Below are 20,846 nucleotides of genomic sequence, written 5' to 3'. Positions count from 1 at the left end.
TTCGGTTAGCAAATGCAGACTCTTTGAAGTCATATTGCATGGTACCCATTCCATGGGTCTGAACTCTCCAGGTTTAAGGGATTCTTCCTTCAGCTAAAACATGCATGTGGAACCCAGAGTATGATCCACCGTGTGATCGCGAAACGTGTTCAAATGTGTCTCAGTTTTCGTCCCCTGGTACTCGGGTGCAACATTCCAGACGCTTTACTAACACTCTCCCCACTTGGAGAGTCAGTGCCTTTAACCTCCTGTTTGGCCCAGTTTGCAATTTCTGTGGAAAATGAACAGGAATAGGGAGAACCAATGAGAGACTAGGTGGAGGTGTCCGGACGGGCAAATTTAACTCTCATTTCCCACCAGGAAGATAAATGAACCAAAGGCTCCGTGTGCCATGCTGGAACAAGATTAGGGCCTGAGGAGATCCTGCGGTGTTGCGGCCAGCTCACAAGAAAGCGAGTTGAAGAAAGGAGCTCAGGGGCACTGTAATTCACAAACCTACAGAGTTATAAATGACAGCTATCTTCCAAAAATATATTGCAGTAAGGCTACCAAGAGGAGTTGAATGCGGGGCAGAATTGCAGGGAACCGATTTCAGGAGGTAGACTGGAATTGTATGTAAAGCATAGGAAAAGAGGCAGAACGTCCACAATGATGCACTTGGCCAAAAAGGGCGTATGCGTTTTTTCCTGAATATATTCAGGAAAAAACGCATACGCCGTTTTTGGCCAACCAAGCAAGCTTGCAAAGGAAATCTGCACTACAATGAAGTCTCACTGCCCCCCGGTCAAAAGGGCCATCTGAAAAAAGTGTAAAATCCAGAAAGGCAGGACAGGCCATGGAGAACAGGGAGCCTTGTTATGCTGATGGGCAGCATGTAAATTGCCAGCAGCCACTCTGGAGAAGTGTATGGTGTTTCCTGAAACATCCAAAAAACAAAGCAACAGAGCCCAGGGCACTTCCACTTATGGTCCTATAGCTTAGGGAAATTAAAATCAAAAAGACACAGCCACCCCAAAGTTTGGGACGGCTCTGTTTACAAGAACCTCGTTTACGGTACAAGTTCAATATCACAGAAAGCGAAAAATGAATAACGAAGTTGTGGTACTTACGTACAATGCAATATCACTCAGCAATGAAATCTATGTCATCAGGCCCGTAGCAGCATAATGAGTGGATTCAGGTACAATGATTCTAAGTGAAATAAGTCACACAGAAAAAGAAACATCATAAGATATCACTACTACACGGAATGTAAACTTGGCCAGACAAGAACTGAATTACAAAACAGAACAGGGCCTCAAATGTAGAAAACCAACTTATGCTTGCTTAAGGGGAAAGGTGAGTTGGGGTGCTTCATAAAACCAGAGATTGAAATTAGCACAGATACCGTTCCATAAGCCAAATATGTAATAGACAAGAGCTACTCCTTGCTCAACGAAGTGGACTCAACACCCCATATTAAATGCCTAAGAATATACCTGACTAGTAAGAATCTTAAAACCTATGGATTTATATGTCTCCGAAAGAGAATCAAGCGTGTGTACAGCGGCATAAGCGCAGCAGTGATAGGATTGGTGAGGTTCGGTGAGCAAATGCAGACCCTTTGAAGTCATATTGCATGGTACCCATTCCATGGGTCTCAACTCTCCATGTTTAAGGGATTCTTCCTTCAGCTAAAACATGCATGTGGAACCCAGAGTATGATCCACCGTGTGATCGGAAAACGTGTTCAAATGTGTCTCAGTTTTCGTCCCCTGGTACTCGGGTGCAACATTCCAGATGCTTTACTAACACTCTCCCCACTTGGAATGTCAGTGACTTTAACCTCCTGTTTGGCCCAGTTTGCAATTTCTGTGGAAAATGAACAGGAATAGGGAGAACCAATGAGAGACTAGGTGGAGGTGTCCGGACGGGCAAATTTAACTCTCATTTCCCACCAGGAAGAGGAATTAACCAAAGGCTCAGCATGCCATGCCGGAACCACACTAGGGCCCGAAGCAATCCTGCGGTGTTGCGGCCAGCTCACAAGAAAGCGAGTTGAAGAAAGGAGCTCAGGGGCACTGTAATTCACAAACCTGCAGAGTTATAAATGACAGCCATCTTGCAAAAATATATTAAAGTAAGGCTGCCAAGAGGAGTTGAAAGCGGGGCAGAATTGCAGGAAACCGATTTCAGGAGGTAGACTGGAATTGCATGTAAAGCATAGGAAAAGAGGCAGAATGTCCACAATGATGCACTTGGCCAAAAAGGGCGTATGCGTTTTTTCCTGAATATATTCAGGAAAAAACGCATACGCCCTTTTTGGCCAACCAAGCAAGCTTGCAAAGGAAATCTGCACTACAATGAAGTCTCACTGCCCCCCGGTCAAAAGGGCCATCTGAAAAATGTGTAAAATCCAGAAAGGCTGGACAGGCCATGGAGAACTGGGAGCCTTGTTATGCTGATGGGCGGGATGTAAATTGCCAACAGCCACTCTGGAGAAGTGTATGGTGTTTCCTGAAACATCCAAAAAACCAAGCAACAGAGCCTAGGGCATTTCCACTTATGGTCGTATAGCTTAGGGAAATAATAATCAAAAAGACACAGCCTCCCCAAAGTTTGGGATGGCTCTGTTTACAAGAACCTCGTTTACGGTACAGGTTCAATATCGCAGAAAGCGAAAAATGGATAAAGAAATTGTGGTACTTACGTACAATGCAATATCACTCAGCAAAGAAATCTATGTCATCAGGCCCGTGACAGCATAATGAGTGGATTCAGGTATGATGATTCTAAGAGAAATAAGTCACACAGAAAAAGAAACATCATAAGATATCACTACTACACGGAATGTAAACTTGGCTACACAGGAACTGAATTACAAAACAGAACAGGGTGTCAAATGTAGAAAACCAACTTATGCTTGCTTAAGGGGAAAGGTGAGTTGGGGTGCGGCATAAAATCAGAGATTGAAATTAGCACAGATACTGTTCCATAAGCCAAATATGTAATAGACAAGAGCTACTCCTTGCTCAACGAAGTGGACTCAACACCTCGTATTAAACGACTAAGAATATACCTGACTAGTACGAATCTTAAAACCTATGGATTTATATGTCTCCGAAAGAGAATCAAGCGTGTGTACAGTGTCATAAACGCAGCAGTGATAGGATTGGTGAGGTTCGGTTAGCAAATGCAGACTCTTTGAAGTCATATTGCATGGTACCCATTCCATGGGTCTGAACTCTCCAGGTTTAAGGGATTCTTCCTTCAGCTAAAACATGCATGTGGAACCCAGAGTATGATCCACCGTGTGATCGCGAAACGTGTTCAAATGTGTCTCAGTTTTCGTCCCCTGGTACTCGGGTGCAACATTCCAGACGCTTTACTAACACTCTCCCCACTTGGAGAGTCAGTGCCTTTAACCTCCTGTTTGGCCCAGTTTGCAATTTCTTCGGAAGATGAACAGGAATAAGGAGAAGCAATGGGAGACTATCTGTAGGTGTCTGGACGGGCAAATTTAACTCTCATATCCCACCAGGAAGATAAATGAACCAAAGGCTCCGTGTGCCATGCTGGAACTAAATTAGGGCCTGAGGAGATCCTGCGGTGTTGCGGCCAGCTCACAAGAAAGCGAGTTGAAGAAAGGAGCTCAGGGACACTGTAATTCAGAAACCTGCGGAGTTATAAATGACAGCTATCATCCAAAATTATACTGAAGTAAGGCTGCGAAGAGGACTTGAATGCGGGGCAGAATTGCTGGAAACTGATTTCAGAACGTACACGGGAGTAGCTCTTAAAGCATAGGAAAAGAGACAGAACTTGGAAAATAATGCACTTGGCAAAAAAGGGCATATGTGTTTTATCCAGAGCTCTCATAACTGAGGGGAGGAGATTCCCAGCAGGCTCCAAGTGCCACCTGAGGGCTCACATTGCCAAGGCAACGTGAGCATGCCAGGCAGGAGTTACCTCACAGCAGAGGTCCCACCTCACAGAAGGGTGAGAAACCCAGCCAACATCAGACTCTCACCAGAGGGCCCACATCACCAAGGGGATGGGAACCAGGCAGGAGTGTCTTCACATCAGTGGGGCCACATCATCGAAAGCTGAGGTACTCAGCACATGTGTCCTCAAACCAGAGGACCCACATCACCAAGGACCTCGGAGTGAGGCAGGCAGGAGTAGCCTCACAACACTGGGCACATAGAATAAAAAAGTGAGGAATCCAGCAGTTGGAACCTCCCAGCAGGCGGCCCAGAGCACCGAGGCTATGGGATCCAGGCCACAGTGAACTCACAGAACAGGGCCCATGTCATGAAACTGAGCAACCCAGCCATTGGGACCTCAGAGCAGGAGGCCCACATCCCCATGGGGATGGAATTCTGGTAGGAGTGTCCTCGCACCACTGAGAATGTATCAGAAAATTTTGGGCGACCAGCAGTTAGGGCCTGACGCCAGAGGACCCTCATCACCAAGGGAAGGAGGCTCCCAGCAGGCTCCAACTGCCACCAGAGGGCTGACGTCGCCAAGGCGATGTGTGCCAACCAGGCACGAATGACCTCACAGCAGAGGGCCCACCTCACAGAAGGGTGAGGAACACAGCCAGGATCAGACTCTCACCAGAGGGCCCACATCACCAAGGGGATGGGAACCAGGCAGGAGTGTCCCCACACCAGTGGGACAACATCATCGAAAGGTGAGGATCCCAGCACATGTGTCCTCAAACCAGAGGAACCACATCACCAAGGGGTTCGGAATGAGGCTGGCAGGACTGGCCTCACAACACAGGGTCCATAGAATATAAAAGTTGAGGAATCCAGCAGTTGGAACCTCCCAGCAAGTGGCCCAAAGCACCGAGGCTATGGGATCCAGGCCGCAGTGAACTCACAGCAGAGGGCCCACATCATGAACCTGTGAGCAGCCCAGCTGTTGGGACCTCAGAACAGAAGGCCCACATCCCCATTGGGATGGGAACCTGGCAGGAGTGGCTTTGCACCACTTAGCACATATCAGAAAATGTTAGGAGCCCAGCAGTTAGGGCCTGATGCCAGGGGGCCCTCATAACTGAGGGGAGGAGACTCCCAGCAGGTTCCAACTGCCAACAGAGGGACCACGTCTACAAGGTGGCATGCGCCAGCCAGGCAGTAGTGACCTCACAGCAGAGGGCCTATCTCACAGAAGGGTGAGGAACTGAGGCAGGATGAGACTCTCACCAGAGGGCCCACAACACCAAGGGGATGGGAACCAGTCAGGACTGTCCTCCCACCAGTGGGGCCACATCATCGAAAGGTGAGGAACCCAGCACATGTGGCCTCATATCAGAGGACATACATCACAATGGGGATGGGAGTGAGGCAGGTAGGAGTAGCCTAAAAACAGAGGGCCCAAAGAATAAAAAAAGTGAGGAATCCAGCATTTGGAACCTCCCAGCAGGCGGCCGAGAGCACAGAAGCTATGGGATGCAGGCAGGAGTTAACTAACACCAGAGAGCCCACATCATGAAACTGTGAGCAACCCAGGCATTGGGACCTCAGAGCAGAAAGCCCACATCCCCATGGGGATGGGAACCTGACAGGAGTGTCCTGGCATCACTGGGCTCACATCAGAAAACGTGGGGAGCCCAGCAGTTAGAGCCTGATGCTAGAGGGCCGTCATCACCGAGGGCAGGAGGCTCCCAGCAGGTTCCATGTGCCAACAGAGGGCCCACGTCGCCAAGGTGATGTGTGTAAGTCAGGCAGGATTGACCTCACAGCAGAGGGCCTACCTCACAGAAGAGTGAGGAACCCAGCCAGGATAAGACTGTCACCAGAAGGCCCACATCACCAAGGGGATGGGAACCAGGCAGGAGTGTCCTCACACCAGTGGGGCCACATCATTGAAAGTTGCCTAACCCAGCACATGTGGCCTCAAACCAGAAGAACCACACCACGAATGGGTTGCGAGTGAGGCAGGCAGGAGGAGCATCACAACACAGGACCCATAGAATACAAAAGTTGAGGAATCGAGCATTTGGAACCTCCCAGCAGGCAGCCAAGACCACAGAGGCTATGGGATCCAGGCCACAGTGAACTAACACCAGAGAGCCCACATCATGAAATTGTGATCAACCCAGCCGTTGGAACCTCAGAGCAGAAGGCCCACATCCCCATGGGGATGGGAACCTAAGAGGAGTGCTTGAGCAACACTGGGCTCACTAAGAAAAGTTGGGGAGCCCAGCAGTTAGGGCCTGACGTCAGAGGGCCCTCATCACAGAGCTGAGGAGGCTCCCAGCAGGGTCCAATTGCCACCAGAGGGCTCATGTCAACAAGGCGAGGTGAGCAACCCAGGCAAGAGTTACCTGATAGTAGAGGGCCCACCTCACAGATGGGTGAGGAACCCAGCCAGGATCAGACTCTCACCAGAGGGCCCACATCACAAAGGGGATGGGACCCAGTCAGGATTATCCTCACACCAGTGGGGCCTCATCATCTTAAGGTGAGGAACCCAGCACATGTGTCCTCAAACCAGAGGACCCACATCACCAAGGGCCTTGGAGTGAGGCAGGCAGGAGTAGCCTCACAACACAGGGCACATAATATAAAAAACGTGAGGATTCCAGCATTTAGACCTTCCAGCAGGCGGCCCAGAACACCGAGGCTATGGGATCCAGGCCACAGTGAACTCACAGCAGAGGGCCCACATCACAAAACTGTGAGCAACCCAGGAGTTGAGACCTCAGCGCAGAAGGACCACATCCCCATGGGAATGGGAACCTGGCTGGAGTGTCCTCGCACCACTGGGCGCACATCAGAAAATGTGGGGAGCCCACCATTTAGGGCCTGACGCCAGAGGGCCGTCATCACCGAGAGGAGGAGGCGCCCTGCACGCTCCAACTGCCACCAGAGGGCTCACGTCTCCAAGGTGACGTGTGCCAGCCAGGCAGGAGTGACCTCACAGCAGAGGGCCTACCTCACAGAACGTTGAGGAACCCAGCCAGGATTAGACTCTCGCCAGAGGGCCCACCTCACCAAGGGGATGGGAACCAGGCAGGAGTGTCCTCACACGAGTGGGGTCACATCATCGAAAGGTGAGGAACGCAGCACATGTGGCCTCAAGCCATAGGACAGTCATCACCAAGGGGCTGGCAGTGAGGCAGGCAGGAGGAGCCTCACAACAGAGGGCACATAGAATAAAAAAGTTGAGGAATCCAGCAGTTGGAACCTCCCAGCAGGCGGCTCAGAGCACCGATGATAAGGGATCCTTGCCGGAGTGAACTCACAGCAGAGGGCCCACATCTTGGTACTGTGAGCAAGCCAGCCGTTTTGACCTCAGAGCAGAAGGCCCATATCCCCAATGGGGATGTGAACCTGGCTGGAGTGTCCTCGCACCACTGGGCGCACATCACAAAATGTGGGGAGCCCAGCAGTTAGGACCTGACGCCAGAGGGCCCTCATCACCCAGGAGAGGAGGCTCCCAGCAGGCTCCAAGTGCCACCAGAGGGCTCATGTCCACAAGGCGAGGTGAGCAAGCCAGGCAGGAGTGACCTCACAGCAGACGGCCCACCTCACAGATGGGTGAGGAACCCAGCCAGGATCAGACTCTCAACAGAGGGCCCACATCACCAAGGGGATGTGAACCAGGCAGGAGTCTCCTAAGACCATTGGTCCCACATCATCGAAAGGTGAGGAACCCAGCACATGTGGCCTCAAACCAGACGACACACATCACGAAGGGGCTGGGAGTGAGGCAGGCAGGAGGATCCTCACAACAGAGGGCCCAAAAAATTAAAAAAGTGAGGAATCCAGCAGTTGGAACCTCCCAGCAGGCGGCCAAGAGCACAGAGGCTATGGGATCCAGGCCTCTGTGAACACCAGAGAGCCCACATCATGAAAATGTGAACAACCCAGCCGTTGGGACCTCAGAGCAGAAGGCCCACATCTCCATGGAGATGGGATCCTAAGAGGAGTGCCAAAGCATCACTGGGCTCCCTAAGAAAAGTTGGTGAGCCCAGCAGTTAGGGCCTGACGCAAGAGGGCCCTCATCACCGGGGGGAGGAGATTCCCAGCACGCTCCAACTGCCACCACACGGCTGACTTCACCAAGGCAATGTGTGCCAGCCATGCAGGAGTGACCTATCAGCAGAGGGTCTCCCTCACAGGTGGGTGAGGAACAAAGCCAGGAACAGACTCTCACCAGGGGGTCCACATAACCACGTGGATGAGAACCAGGCAGGAGTGTCCTCACACTAGTGGGGCCACATCATCGAAAGGTGAGGAACCCAGAAAAGGTGGCCACAAACCAGAGGACCCACATCACCAAGGGGTTGAGAGTGAGGTAGGTGTCTGGACGGGCATATTTAACACTCATTTCCCACCAGGAAGAGAAATTAACCAAAGGCTCAGCGTGCCCTGCCAGAAGCAGATTAGGGCCTGAAGCAGTCTTGCGGGTTTGCGGCCAGCTCACAAGAAAGCGAGTTGAAGAAAGGAGCTCAGGGGCCCTGTAATTCACAAACCTGGAGAGTTATAAATGACAGATAACGTCCAAAAATATATTGCAGTAAGGCTGCCAAGAGGAGTTGAATGCGGGGCAGAATTGCAGGGAACCGATTTCAGGAGGTAGACTGGAATTGTATGTAAAGCATAGGAAAAGAGGCAGAACGTCCACAATGATGCACTTGGCCAAAAATGGCGTATGCGTTTTTTCCTGAATATATTCAGGAAAAAACGCATACGCCCTTTTTGGCCAACCAAGCAAGCTTGCAAAGGAAATCTGCACTACAATGAAGTCTCACTGCCCCCCGGTCAAAAGGGCTATCTGAAAAAAGTGTAAAATCCAGAAAGGCAGGACAGGCCATGGAGAACTGGGAGCCTTGTTATGCTGATTGGCGGCATGTAAATTGCCAACAGCCACTCTGGAGAAGTGTATGGTGTTTCCTGAAACATCCAAAAAACAAAGCAACAGAGCCTAGGGCACTTCCACTTATGGTCCTATAGCTTAGGGAAATTAAAATCAAAAAGACACAGCCACCCCAAAGTTTGGGACGGCTCTGTTTACAAGAACCTCATTTACGGTACAAGTTCAATATCACAGAAAGCGAAAAATGGATAAAGAAGTTGTGGTACTTACGTACAATGCAATATCACTCAGCAATGAAATCTATGTCATCAGGCCGGTAGCAGCATAATGAGTGGATTCAGGTATGATGATTCTAAGAGAAATAAGTCACACAGAAAAAGAAACATCATAAGATATCACTACTACACGGAATGTAAACTTGGCTACACAGAAACTGAATTACAAAACAGAACAGCGTCTCAAATGTAGAAAACCAACTTATGCTTGCTTAAGGGGAAAGGTGAGTTGGGGTGCGGCATAAAACCACAGATTGAAATTAGCACAGATACCGTTCCATAAGCTAAATATGTAATAGACAAGAGCTACTCCTTGCTCAACGAAGTGGACTCAACACCCAATATTAAACGCCTAAGAATATACCTGACTAGTAAGAATCTTAAAACCTATGGATTTATATGTCTCCGAAAGAGAATCAAGCGTGTGTACAGTGGCATAAACGCAGCAGTGATAGGATTGGTGAGGTTCGGTGAGGAAATGCAGACTCTTTGAAGTCATATTGCATGGTACCCATTCCATGGGTCTCAACTCTCCATGTTTAAGGGATTCTTCCTTCAGCTAAAACATGCATGTGGAACCCAGAGTACGATCCACTGTGTGATCGGAAAACGTGTTCAAATGTGTCTCAGTTTTTGTCCCCTGGTACTCGGATGCAACATTCCAGATGCTTTACTAACACTCTCCCCACTTGGAGAGTCAGTGCCTTTAACCTCCTGTTTGGCCCAGTTTGCAATTTCTGTGGAAAATGAACAGGAATAGGGAGAACCAATGAGAGACTAGGTGGAGGTGTCTGGACGGGCAAATTTAACTCTCTTTTCCCACCAGGAAGAGGAATTAACCAAAGGCTCAGCATGCCGTGCCGGAACCAATCTAGGGCCTGAAGCAATCCTGCGGTGTTGCGGCCAGCTCACAAGAAAGCGAGTTGAAGAAAGGAGCTCAGGGGCACTGTAATTCACAAACATGCAGAGTTATAAATGACAGCTATCTTCCAAAAATATATTGCAGTAAGGCTGCCAAGAGGAGTTGAATGCGGGGCAGAATTGCAGGAAACCGATTTCAGGAGGTAGACTGGAATTGCATGTAAAGCATAGGAAAAGAGGCAGAACGTCCACAATGATGCACTTGGCCAAAAAGGGCGTATGCGTTTTTTCCTGAATATATTCAGGAAAAAACGCATACGCCCTTTTTGGCCAACCAAGCAAGCTTGAAAAGGAAATCTGCACTACAATGAAGTCTCACTGCCCCCCGGTCAAAAGGGCTATCTGAAAAAAGTGTAAAATCCAGAAAGGCAGGACAGGCCATGGAGAACAGGGAGCCTTGTTATGCTGATGGGCGGCATGTAAATTGCCAGCAGCCACTCTGGAGAAGTGTATGGTGTTTCCTGAAACATCCAAAAAACAAAGCAACAGAGCCTAGGGCACTTCCACTTATGGTCCTGTAGCTTAGGGAAATTAAAATCCAAAAGACACAGCCACCCCAAAGTTTGGGCCGGCTCTGTTTACAAGAACCTCGTTTACGGTACAAGTTCAATATCACAGAAAGCGAAAAATGAATAAAGAAGTTGTGGTACTTACGTACAATGCAATATCACTCAGCAATGAAATCTATGCCATCAGGCCCGTAGAAGCATAATGAGTGGATTCAGGTACGATGATTCTAAGTGAAATAAGTCACACAGAAAAAGAAACATCATAAGATATCACTACTACACGGAATGTAAACTTGGCTGCACAGGAACTGAATTACAAAACAGAACAGGGTCTCAAATGTAGAAAACCAACTTATGCTTGCTTAAGGGGAAAGGTGAGTTGGGGTGCGGCATAAAACCACAGATTGAAATTAGCACAGATACCGTTCCATAAGCCAAATATGTAATAGACAAGAGCTACTCCTTGCTCAACGAAGTGGACTCAACACCCCACATTAAACGCCTAAGAATATACCTGACTAGTAAGAATCTTAAAACCTATGGATTTATATGTCTCCGAAAGAGAATCAAGCGTGTGTACAGCGGCATAAGCGCAGCAGTGATAGGATTGGTGAGGTTCGGTGAGCAAATGCAGACCCTTTGAAGTCACATTGCATGGTACCCATTCCATGGGTCTCAACTCTCCAGGTTTAAGGGATTTTTCCTTCAGCTAAAACATGCATGTGGAACCCAGAGTATGATCCACCGTGTGATCGGAAAACGTGTTCAAATGTGTCTCAGTTTTCGTCCCCTGCTACTCGGGTGCAACATTCCAGATGCTTTACTAACACTCTCCCCACTTGGAGTGTCAGTGACTTTAACCTCCTGTTTGGCCCAGTTTGCAATTTCTGTGGAAAATGAACAGGAATAGGGAGAACCAATGAGAGACTAGGTGGAGGTGTCCGGACGGGCAAATTTAACTCTCATTTCCCACCAGGAAGAGGAATTAACCAAAGGCTCAGCATGCCGTGCCGGAACCAAACTAGGGCCTGAAGCAATCCTGCGGTGTTGCGGCCAGCTCACAAGAAAGCGAGTTGAAGAAAGGAGCTCAGGGGCACTGTAATTCACAAACATGCAGAGTTATAAATGACAGCTATCTTCCAAAAATATATTGCAGTAAGGCTGCCAAGAGGAGTTGAATGCGGGGCAGAATTGCAGGGAACCAATTTCAGGAGGTAGACTGGAATTGTATGTAAAGCATAGGAAAAGAGGCAGAACGTCCACAATGATGCACTTGGCCAAAAAGGGCGTATGCGTTTTTTCCTGAATATATTCAGGAAAAAACGCATACGCCCTTTTTGGCCAAACAAGCAAGCTTGCAAAGGAAATCTGCACTACAATGAAGTCTCACTGCCCCCCGGTCAAAAGGGCTATCTGAAAAAAGTGTAAAATCCAGAAAGGCAGGACAGGCCATGGAGAACTGGGAGCCTTGTTGTGCTGATGGGCGGGATGTAAATTGCCAACAGCCACTCTGGAGAAGTGTATGGTGTTTCCTGAAACATCCAAAAAACCAAGCAACAGAGCCTAGGGCATTTCCACTTATGGTCCTTTAGCTTAGGGAAATAATAATCAAAAAGACACAGCCTCCCCAAAGTTTGGGTCGGCTCTGTTTACAAGAACCTCGTTTACGGTACAGGTTCAATATCGCAGAAAGCGAAAAATGGATAAAGAAATTGTGGTACTTACGTACAATGCAATATCACTCAGCAATGAAATCTATGTCATCAGGCCCATGACAGCATAATGAGTGGATTCAGGTATGATGATTCTAAGAGAAATAAGTCACACAGAAAAAGAAACATCATAAGATATCACTACTACACGGAATGTATACTTGGCTACACAGAAACTGAATTACAAAACAGAACAGCGTCTCAAATGTAGAAAACCACCTTATGCTTGCTTAAGGGGAAAGGTGAGTTGGGGTGCGGCATAAAACCACAGATTGAAATTAGCACAGATACCGTTCCATAAGCCAAATATGTAATAGACAAGAGCTACTCCTTGCTCAACGATGTGGACTCAACACCCAATATTAAACGCCTAAGAATATACCTGACTAGTAAGAATCTTAAAACCTATGGATTTATATGTCTCCGAAAGAGAATCAAGCGTGTGTACAGTGGCATAAACGCAGCAGTGATAGGATTGGTGAGGTTCGGTGAGGAAATGCAGACTCTTTGAAGTCATATTGCATGGTACCCATTCCATGGGTCTCAACTCTCCATGTTTAAGGGATTCTTCCTTCAGCTAAAACATGCATGTGGAACCCAGAGTACGATCCACCGTGTGATCGAGAAACGTGTTCAAATATGTCTCAGTTTTCGTCCCCTGGTACTCGGGTGCAACATTCCAGTCGCTTTACTAACACTCTCCCCACTTGGAGAGTCAGTGCCTTTAACCTCCTGTTTGGCCCAGTTTGCAATTTCTGTGGAAAATGAACAGGAATAGGGAGAACCAATGAGAGACTAGGTGGAGGTGTCTGGACGGGCAAATTTAACTCTCATTTCCCACCAGGAAGAGGAATTAACCAAAGGCTCAGCATGCCGTGCCGGAAACAAACTAGGGCCTGAAGCAATCCTGCGGTGTTGCGGCCAGCTCACAAGAAAGCGAGTTGAAGAAAGGAGCTCAGGGGCACTGTAATTCACAAACCTGCAGAGTTATAAATGACAGCTATCTTCCAAAAATATATTGAAGTAAGGCTGCCAAGAGGAGTTGAATGCGGGGCAGAATTGCAGGGAACCGATTTCAGGAGGTAGACTGGAATTGCATGTAAAGCATAGGAAAAGAGGCAGAACGTCCACAATGATGCACTTGGCCAAAAATGGCGTATGCGTTTTTTCCTGAATATATTCAGGAAAAAACGCATACGCCCTTTTTGGCCAACCAAGCAAGCTTGCAAAGGAAATCTGCACTACAATGAAGTCTCACTGCCCCCCGGTCAAAAGGGCTATCTGAAAAAAGTGTAAAATCCAGAAAGGCAGGACAGGCCATGGAGAACAGGGAGCCTTGTTATGCTGATGGGCGGCATGTAAATTGCCAGCAGCCACTCTGGAGAAGTGTATGGTGTTTCCTGAAACATCCGAAAAACAAAGCAACAGAGCCTAGGGCACTTCCACTTATGGTCCTATAGCTTAGGGAAATTAAAATCCAAAAGACACAGCCACCCCAAAGTTTGGGCCGGCTCTGTTTACAAGAACCTCGTTTACGGTACAAGTTCAATATCACAGAAAGTGAAAAATGAATAAAGAAGTTGTGGTACTTACGTACAATGCAATATCACTCAGCAATGAAATCTATGTCATCAGGCCCGTAGCAGCATAATGAGTGGATTCAGGTACGATGATTCTAAGTGAAATAAGTCACACAGAAAAAGAAACATCATAAGATATCACTACTACACGGAATGTAAACTTGGCTGCACAGGAACTGAATTACAAAACAGAAAAGGGTCTCAAATGTAGAAAACCAACTTATGCTTGCTTAAGGGGAAAGGTGAGTTGGGGTGCTTCATAAAACCAGAGATTGAAATTAGCACAGATACCGTTCCATAAGCCAAATATGTAATAGACAAGAGCTACTCCTTGCTCAACGAAGTGGACTCAACACCCCATATTAAACGCCTAAGAATATACCTGACTAGTAAGAATCTTAAAACCTATGGATTTATATGTCTCCGAAAGAGAATCAAGCGTGTGTACAGCGGCATAAGCGCAGCAGTGATAAGATTGGTGAGGTTCGGTGAGCAAATGCAGACCCTTTGAAGTCATATTGCATGGTACCCATTCCATGGGTCTCAACTCTCCAGGTTTAAGGGATTCTTCCTTCAGCTAAAACATGCATGTGGAACCCAGAGTATGATCCACCGTGTGATCGCGAAACGTGTTCAAATGTGTCTCAGTTTTCGTCCCCTGGTACTCGGGTGCAACATTCCAGACGCTTTACTAACACTCTCCCCACTTGGAGAGTCAGTGCCTTTAACCTCCTGTTTGGCCCAGTTTGCAATTTCTTCGGAAGATGAACAGGAATAAGGAGAAGCAATGGGAGACTATCTGTAGGTGTCTGGACGGGCAAATTTAACTCTCATTTCCCACCAGGAAGATAAATGAACCAAAGGCTCCGTGTGCCATGCTGGAACTAGATTAGGGCCTGAGGAGATCCTGCGGTGTTGCGGCCAGCTCACAAGAAAGCGAGTTGAAGAAAGGAGCTCAGGGACACTGTAATTCAGAAACCTGCGGAGTTATAAATGACAGCTATCATCCAAAATTATACTGAAGTAAGGCTGCGAAGAGGACTTGAATGCGGGGCAGAATTGCTGGAAACTGATTTCAGAACGTACACGGGAGTAGCTCTTAAAGCATAGGAAAAGAGACAGAACTTGGAAAATAATGCACTTGGCAAAAAAAGGCATATGTGTTTTATCCAGAGCTCTCATAACTGAGGGGAGGAGATTCCCAGCAGGCTCCAAGTGCCACCTGAGGGCTCACATTGCCAAGGCAACGTGAGCATGCCAGGCAGGAGTTACCTCACAGCAGAGGTCCCACCTCACAGAAGGGTGAGAAACCCAGCCAACATCAGACTCTCACCAGAGGGCCCACATCACCAAGGGGATGGGAACCAGGCAGGAGTGTCTTCACATCAGTGGGGCCACATCATCGAAAGCTGAGGTACTCAGCACATGTGTCCTCAAACCAGAGGACCCACATCACCAAGGACCTCGGAGTGAGGCAGGCAGGAGTAGTCTCACAACACTGGGCACATAGAATAAAAAAGTGAGGAATCCAGCAGTTGGAACCTCCCTGCAGGCAGCCCAGAGCACCGAGGCTATGGGATCCAGGCCACAGTGAACTCACAGAACAGGGCCCATGTCATGAAACTGAGCAACCCAGCCATTGGGACCTCAGAGCAGGAGGCCCACATCCCCATGGGGATGGAATTCTGGTAGGAGTGTCCTCGCACCACTGAGAACATATCAGAAAATTTTGGGCGACCAGCAGTTAGGGCCTGACGCCAGAGGGCACTCATCACCGAGAAGAGGAGGCTCCCAGCAGGCTCCAACTGCCACCAGAGGGCTGACGTCGCCAAGGCGATGTGTGCCAACCAGGCACGAATGACCTCACAGCAGAGGGCCCACCTCACAGAAGGGTGAGGAACACAGCCAGGATCAGACTCTCACCAGAGGGCCCACATCACCAAGGGGATGGGAACCAGGCAGGAGTGTCCCCACACCAGTGGGACAACATCATCGAAAGGTGAGGATCCCAGCACATGTGTCCTCAAACCAGAGGAACCACATCACCAAGGGGTTCGGAATGAGGCTGGCAGGACTGGCCTCACAACACAGGGTCCATAGAATATAAAAGTTGAGGAATCCAGCAGTTGGAACCTCCCAGCAAGTGGCCCAGAGCACCGAGGCTATGGGATCCAGGCCGCAGTGAACTCACAGCAGAGGGCCCACATCATGAACCTGTGAGCAGCCCAGCTGTTGGGACCTCAGAACAGAAGGCCCACATCCCCATTGGGATGGGAACCTGGCAGGAGTGGCTTTGCACCACTTAGCACATATCAGAAAATGTTAGGAGCCCAGCAGTTAGGGCCTGATGCCAGGGGGCCCTCATAACTGAGGGGAGGAGACTCCCAGCAGGTTCCAACTGCCAACAGAGGGACCACGTCTACAAGGTGGCATGCGCCAGCCAGGCAGTAGTGACCTCACAGCAGAGGGCCTATCTCACAGAAGGGTGAGGAACCGAGGCAGGATGAGACTCTCACCAGAGGGCCCACAACACCAAGGGGATGGGAACCAGTCAGGACTGTCCTCCCACCAGTGGGGCCACATCATCGAAAGGTGAGGAACCCAGCACATGTGGCCTCATATCAGAGGACATACATCACAAAGGGGATGGGAGTGAGGCAGGTAGGAGTAGCCTAAAAACAGAGGGCCCAAAGAATAAAAAAAGTGAGGAATCCAGCATTTGGAACCTCCCAGCAGGCGGCCGAGAGCACAGAAGCTATGGGATGCAGGCAGGAGTTAACTAACACCAGAGAGCCCACATCATGAAACTGTGAGCAACCCAGGCATTGGGACCTCAGAGCAGAAAGCCCACATCCCCATGGGGATGGGAACCTGACAGGAGTGTCCTGGCATCACTGGGCTCACATCAGAAAACGTGGGGAGCCCAGCAGTTAGAGCCTGATGCTAGAGGGCCATCATCACCGAGGGCAGGAGGCTCCCAGCAGGTTCCATGTGCCAACAGAGGGCCCACGTCGCCAAGGTGATGTGTGCAAGTCAGGCAGGATTGACCTCACAGCAGAGGGCCTACCTCACAGAAGAGTGAGGAACCCAGCCAGGATAAGACTGTCACCAGAAGGCCCACATCACCAAGGGGATGGGAACCAGACAGGAGTGTCCTCACACCAGTGGGGCCACATCATTGAAAGTTGCCTAACCCAGCACATGTGGCCTCAAACCAGAAGACCCACATCACGAAGGGGTTGCGAGTGAGGCAGGCAGGAGGAGCATCACAACACAGGACCCATAGAATACAAAAGTTGAGGAATCGAGCAGTTGGAACCTCCCAGCAGGCAGCCAAGACCACAGAGGCTATGGGATCCAGGCCACAGTGAACTAACACCAGAGAGCCCACATCATGAAATTGTGATCAACCCAGCCGTTGGAACCTCAGAGCAGAAGGCCCACATCCCCATGGGGATGGGAACCTAAGAGGAGTGCTTGAGCAACACTGGGCTCACTAAGAAAAGTTGGGGAGCCCAGCAGTTAGGGCCTGACGTCAGAGGGCCCTCATCACAGAGGTGAGGAGGCTCCCAGCAGGGTCCAATTGCCACCAGAGGGCTCATGTCAACAAGGCGAGGTGAGCAACCCAGGCAAGAGTTACCTGATAGTAGAGGGCCCACCTCACAGATGGGTGAGGAACCCAGCCAGGATCAGACTCTCACCAGAGGGCCCACATCACAAAGGGGATGGGACCCAGTCAGGATTATCCTCACACCAGTGGGGCCTCATCATCTTAAGGTGAGGAACCCAGCACATGTGTCCTCAAACCAGAGGACCCACATCACCAAGGGCCTTGGAGTGAGGCAGGCAGGAGTAGCCTCACAACACAGGGCACATAATATAAAAAACGTGAGGATTCCAGCATTTAGACCTTCCAGCAGGCGGCCCAGAACACCGAGGCTATGGGATCCAGGCCACAGTGAACTCACAGCAGAGGGCCCACATCACAAAACTGTGAGCAACCCAGGAGTTGAGACCTCAGCGCAGAAGGACCACATCCCCATGGGAATGGGAACCTGGCTGGAGTGTCCTCGCACCACTGGGCGCACATCAGAAAATGTGGGGAGCCCACCATTTAGGGCCTGACGCCAGAGGGCCGTCATCACCGAGAGGAGGAGGCGCCCTGCACGCTCCAACTGCCACCAGAGGGCTCACGTCTCCAAGGTGACGTGTGCCAGCCAGGCAGGAGTGACCTCACAGCAGAGGGCCTACCTCACAGAACGTTGAGGAACCCAGCCAGGATTAGACTCTCGCCAGAGGGCCCACCTCACCAAGGGGATGGGAACCAGGCAGGAGTGTCCTCACACGAGTGGGGTCACATCATCGAAAGGTGAGGAACGCAGCACATGTGGCCTCAAGCCATAGGACAGTCATCACCAAGGGGCTGGCAGTGAGGCAGGCAGGAGGAGCCTCACAACAGAGGGCACATAGAATAAAAAAGTTGAGGAATCCAGCAGTTGGAACCTCCCAGCAGGCGGCTCAGAGCACCGATGATAAGGGATCCTTGCCGGAGTGAACTCACAGCAGAGGGCCCACATCTTGGTACTGTGAGCAAGCCAGCCGTTTTGACCTCAGAGCAGAAGGCCCATATCGCCATGGGGATGGGAACCTGGCAAGAGTGTCCTCACTCACTTGGCACACATCAGAAAATGTGGGGAGCCCAGCAGTTATGGCCTAAGGCAAGAGGGCCCTCATCACCGAGGGGAGGAGGATCCCAGCACACTCCAACTGCCACCAGAGGGCCCACGTCGCCAAGGTGACGTGTGCCAGACAGGCATGATTGACCTCACAGCAGAGGGCCCACCTCACAGAAGGGTGAGGAACCCAGCCAGGATCAGACTCTCACCTGAGGGCCCACATCAGCAAGGGGATGGGAACCAGTCAGGACTGTCTTCCCTCCAGTGGGGTCACATCATCGAAAGGTGCGGAACCCAGCACATGTGGCCTCAAATCAGAGGACACATATCACAAAGGGAATGGGAGTAAGGCAGGCAGGAGTAGCCTAAAAACAGAGGGCCCAAAGAATAAGAAAGGTGAGGAATCCAGCAGTTGGAACCTCCCAGCAGGCGGCCCAGAGCACAGAAGCTATGGGATGCAGGCAGGAGTGAACTAATACCAGAGAGCCCACATCATGAAACTGTGAGCAACCCAGGCTTTGGGACCTCAGAGCAGAAGGCCCACATCCCAATGGGGATGTGAACCTGGCTGGAGTGTCCTCGCACCACTGGGCGCACATCACAAAATGTGGGGAGCCCAGCAGTTAGGGCCTGACGCCAGAGGGCCCTCATCACCGAGGAGAGGAGGCTCCCAGCAGGCTCCAAGTGCCACCAGAGGGCTCATGTCCACAAGGCGAGGTGAGCAAGCCAGGCAGGAGTGACCTCACAGCAGACGGCCCACCTCACAGATGGGTGAGGAACCCAGCCAGGATCAGACTCTCAACAGAGGGCCCACATCACCAAGGGGATGTGAACCAGGCAGGAGTCTCCTAAGACCATTGGTCCCACATCATCGAAAGGTGAGGAACCCAGCACATGTGGCCTCAAACCAGACGACACACATCACGAAGGGGCTGGGAGTGAGGCAGGCAGGAGGATCCTCACAACAGAGGGCCCAAAAAATTAAAAAAGTGAGGAATCCAGCAGTTGGAACCTCCCAGCAGGCGGCCAAGAGCACAGAGGCTATGGGATCCAGGCCTCTGTGAACACCAGAGAGCCCACATCATGAAAATGTGAACAACCCAGCCGTTGGGACCTCAGAGCAGAAGGCCCACATCTCCATGGAGATGGGATCCTAAGAGGAGTGCCAAAGCATCACTGGGCTCCCTAAGAAAAGTTGGTGAGCCCAGCAGTTAGGGCCTGACGCAAGAGGGCCCTCATCACCGGGGGGAGGAGATTCCCAGCACACTCCAACTGCCACCACATGGCTGACTTCACCAAGGCAATGTGTGCCAGCCATGCAGGAGTGACCTATCAGCAGAGGGTCTCCCTCACAGGTGGGTGAGGAACAAAGCCAGGAACAGACTCTCACCAGGGGGTCCACATAACCACGTGGATGAGAACCAGGCAGGAGTGTCCTCACACTAGTGGGGCCACATCATCGAAAGGTGAGGAACCCAGAAAAGGTGGCCACAAACCAGAGGACCCACATCACCAAGGGGTTGAGAGTGAGGTAGGTGTCTGGACGGGCATATTTAACACTCATTTCCCACCAGGAAGAGAAATTAACCAAAGGCTCAGCGTGCCCTGCCAGAAGCAGATTAGGGCCTGAAGCAGTCTTGCGGGTTTGCGGCCAGCTCACAAGAAAGCGAGTTGAAGAAAGGAGCTCAGGGGCACTGTAATTCACAAACCTGGAGAGTTATAAATGACAGCTATCTTCCAAAAATATATTGCAGTAAGGCTGCCAAGAGGAGTTGAATGCGGGGCAGAATTGCAGGGAACCGATTTCAGGAGGTAGACTGGAATTGTATGTAAAGCATAGGAAAAGAGGCAGAACGTCCACAATGATGCACTTGGCCAAAAAGGGCGTATGCGTTTTTTCCTGAATATATTCAGGAAAAAACGCATACGCCCTTTTTGGCCAACCAAGCAAGCTTGCAAAGGAAATCTGCACTACAATGAAGTCTCACTGCCCCCCGGTCAAAAGGGCTATCTGAAAAAAGTGTAAAATCCAGAAAGGCAGGACAGGCCATGGAGAACTGGGAGCCTTGTTATGCTGATTGGCGGCATGTAAATTGCCAACAGCCACTCTGGAGAAGTGTATGGTGTTTCCTGAAACATCCAAAAAACAAAGCAACAGAGCCTAGGGCACTTCCACTTATGGTCCTATAGCTTAGGGAAATTAAAATCCAAAAGACACAGCCACCCCAAAGTTTGGGCCGGCTCTGTTTACAAGAACCTCGTTTACGGTACAAGTTCAATATCACAGAAAGCGAAAAATGGATAAAGAAGTTGTGGTACTTACGTACAATGCAATATCACTCAGCAATGAAATCTATGT

The sequence above is a fragment of the Leucopleurus acutus genome (genome assembly GCF_964270905.1).
Source record: "Leucopleurus acutus genome assembly, chromosome: 4".
Lineage (NCBI taxonomy): Eukaryota > Metazoa > Chordata > Mammalia > Artiodactyla > Delphinidae > Leucopleurus > Leucopleurus acutus.
Note: the sequence above shows the minus strand (reverse complement) of the source record.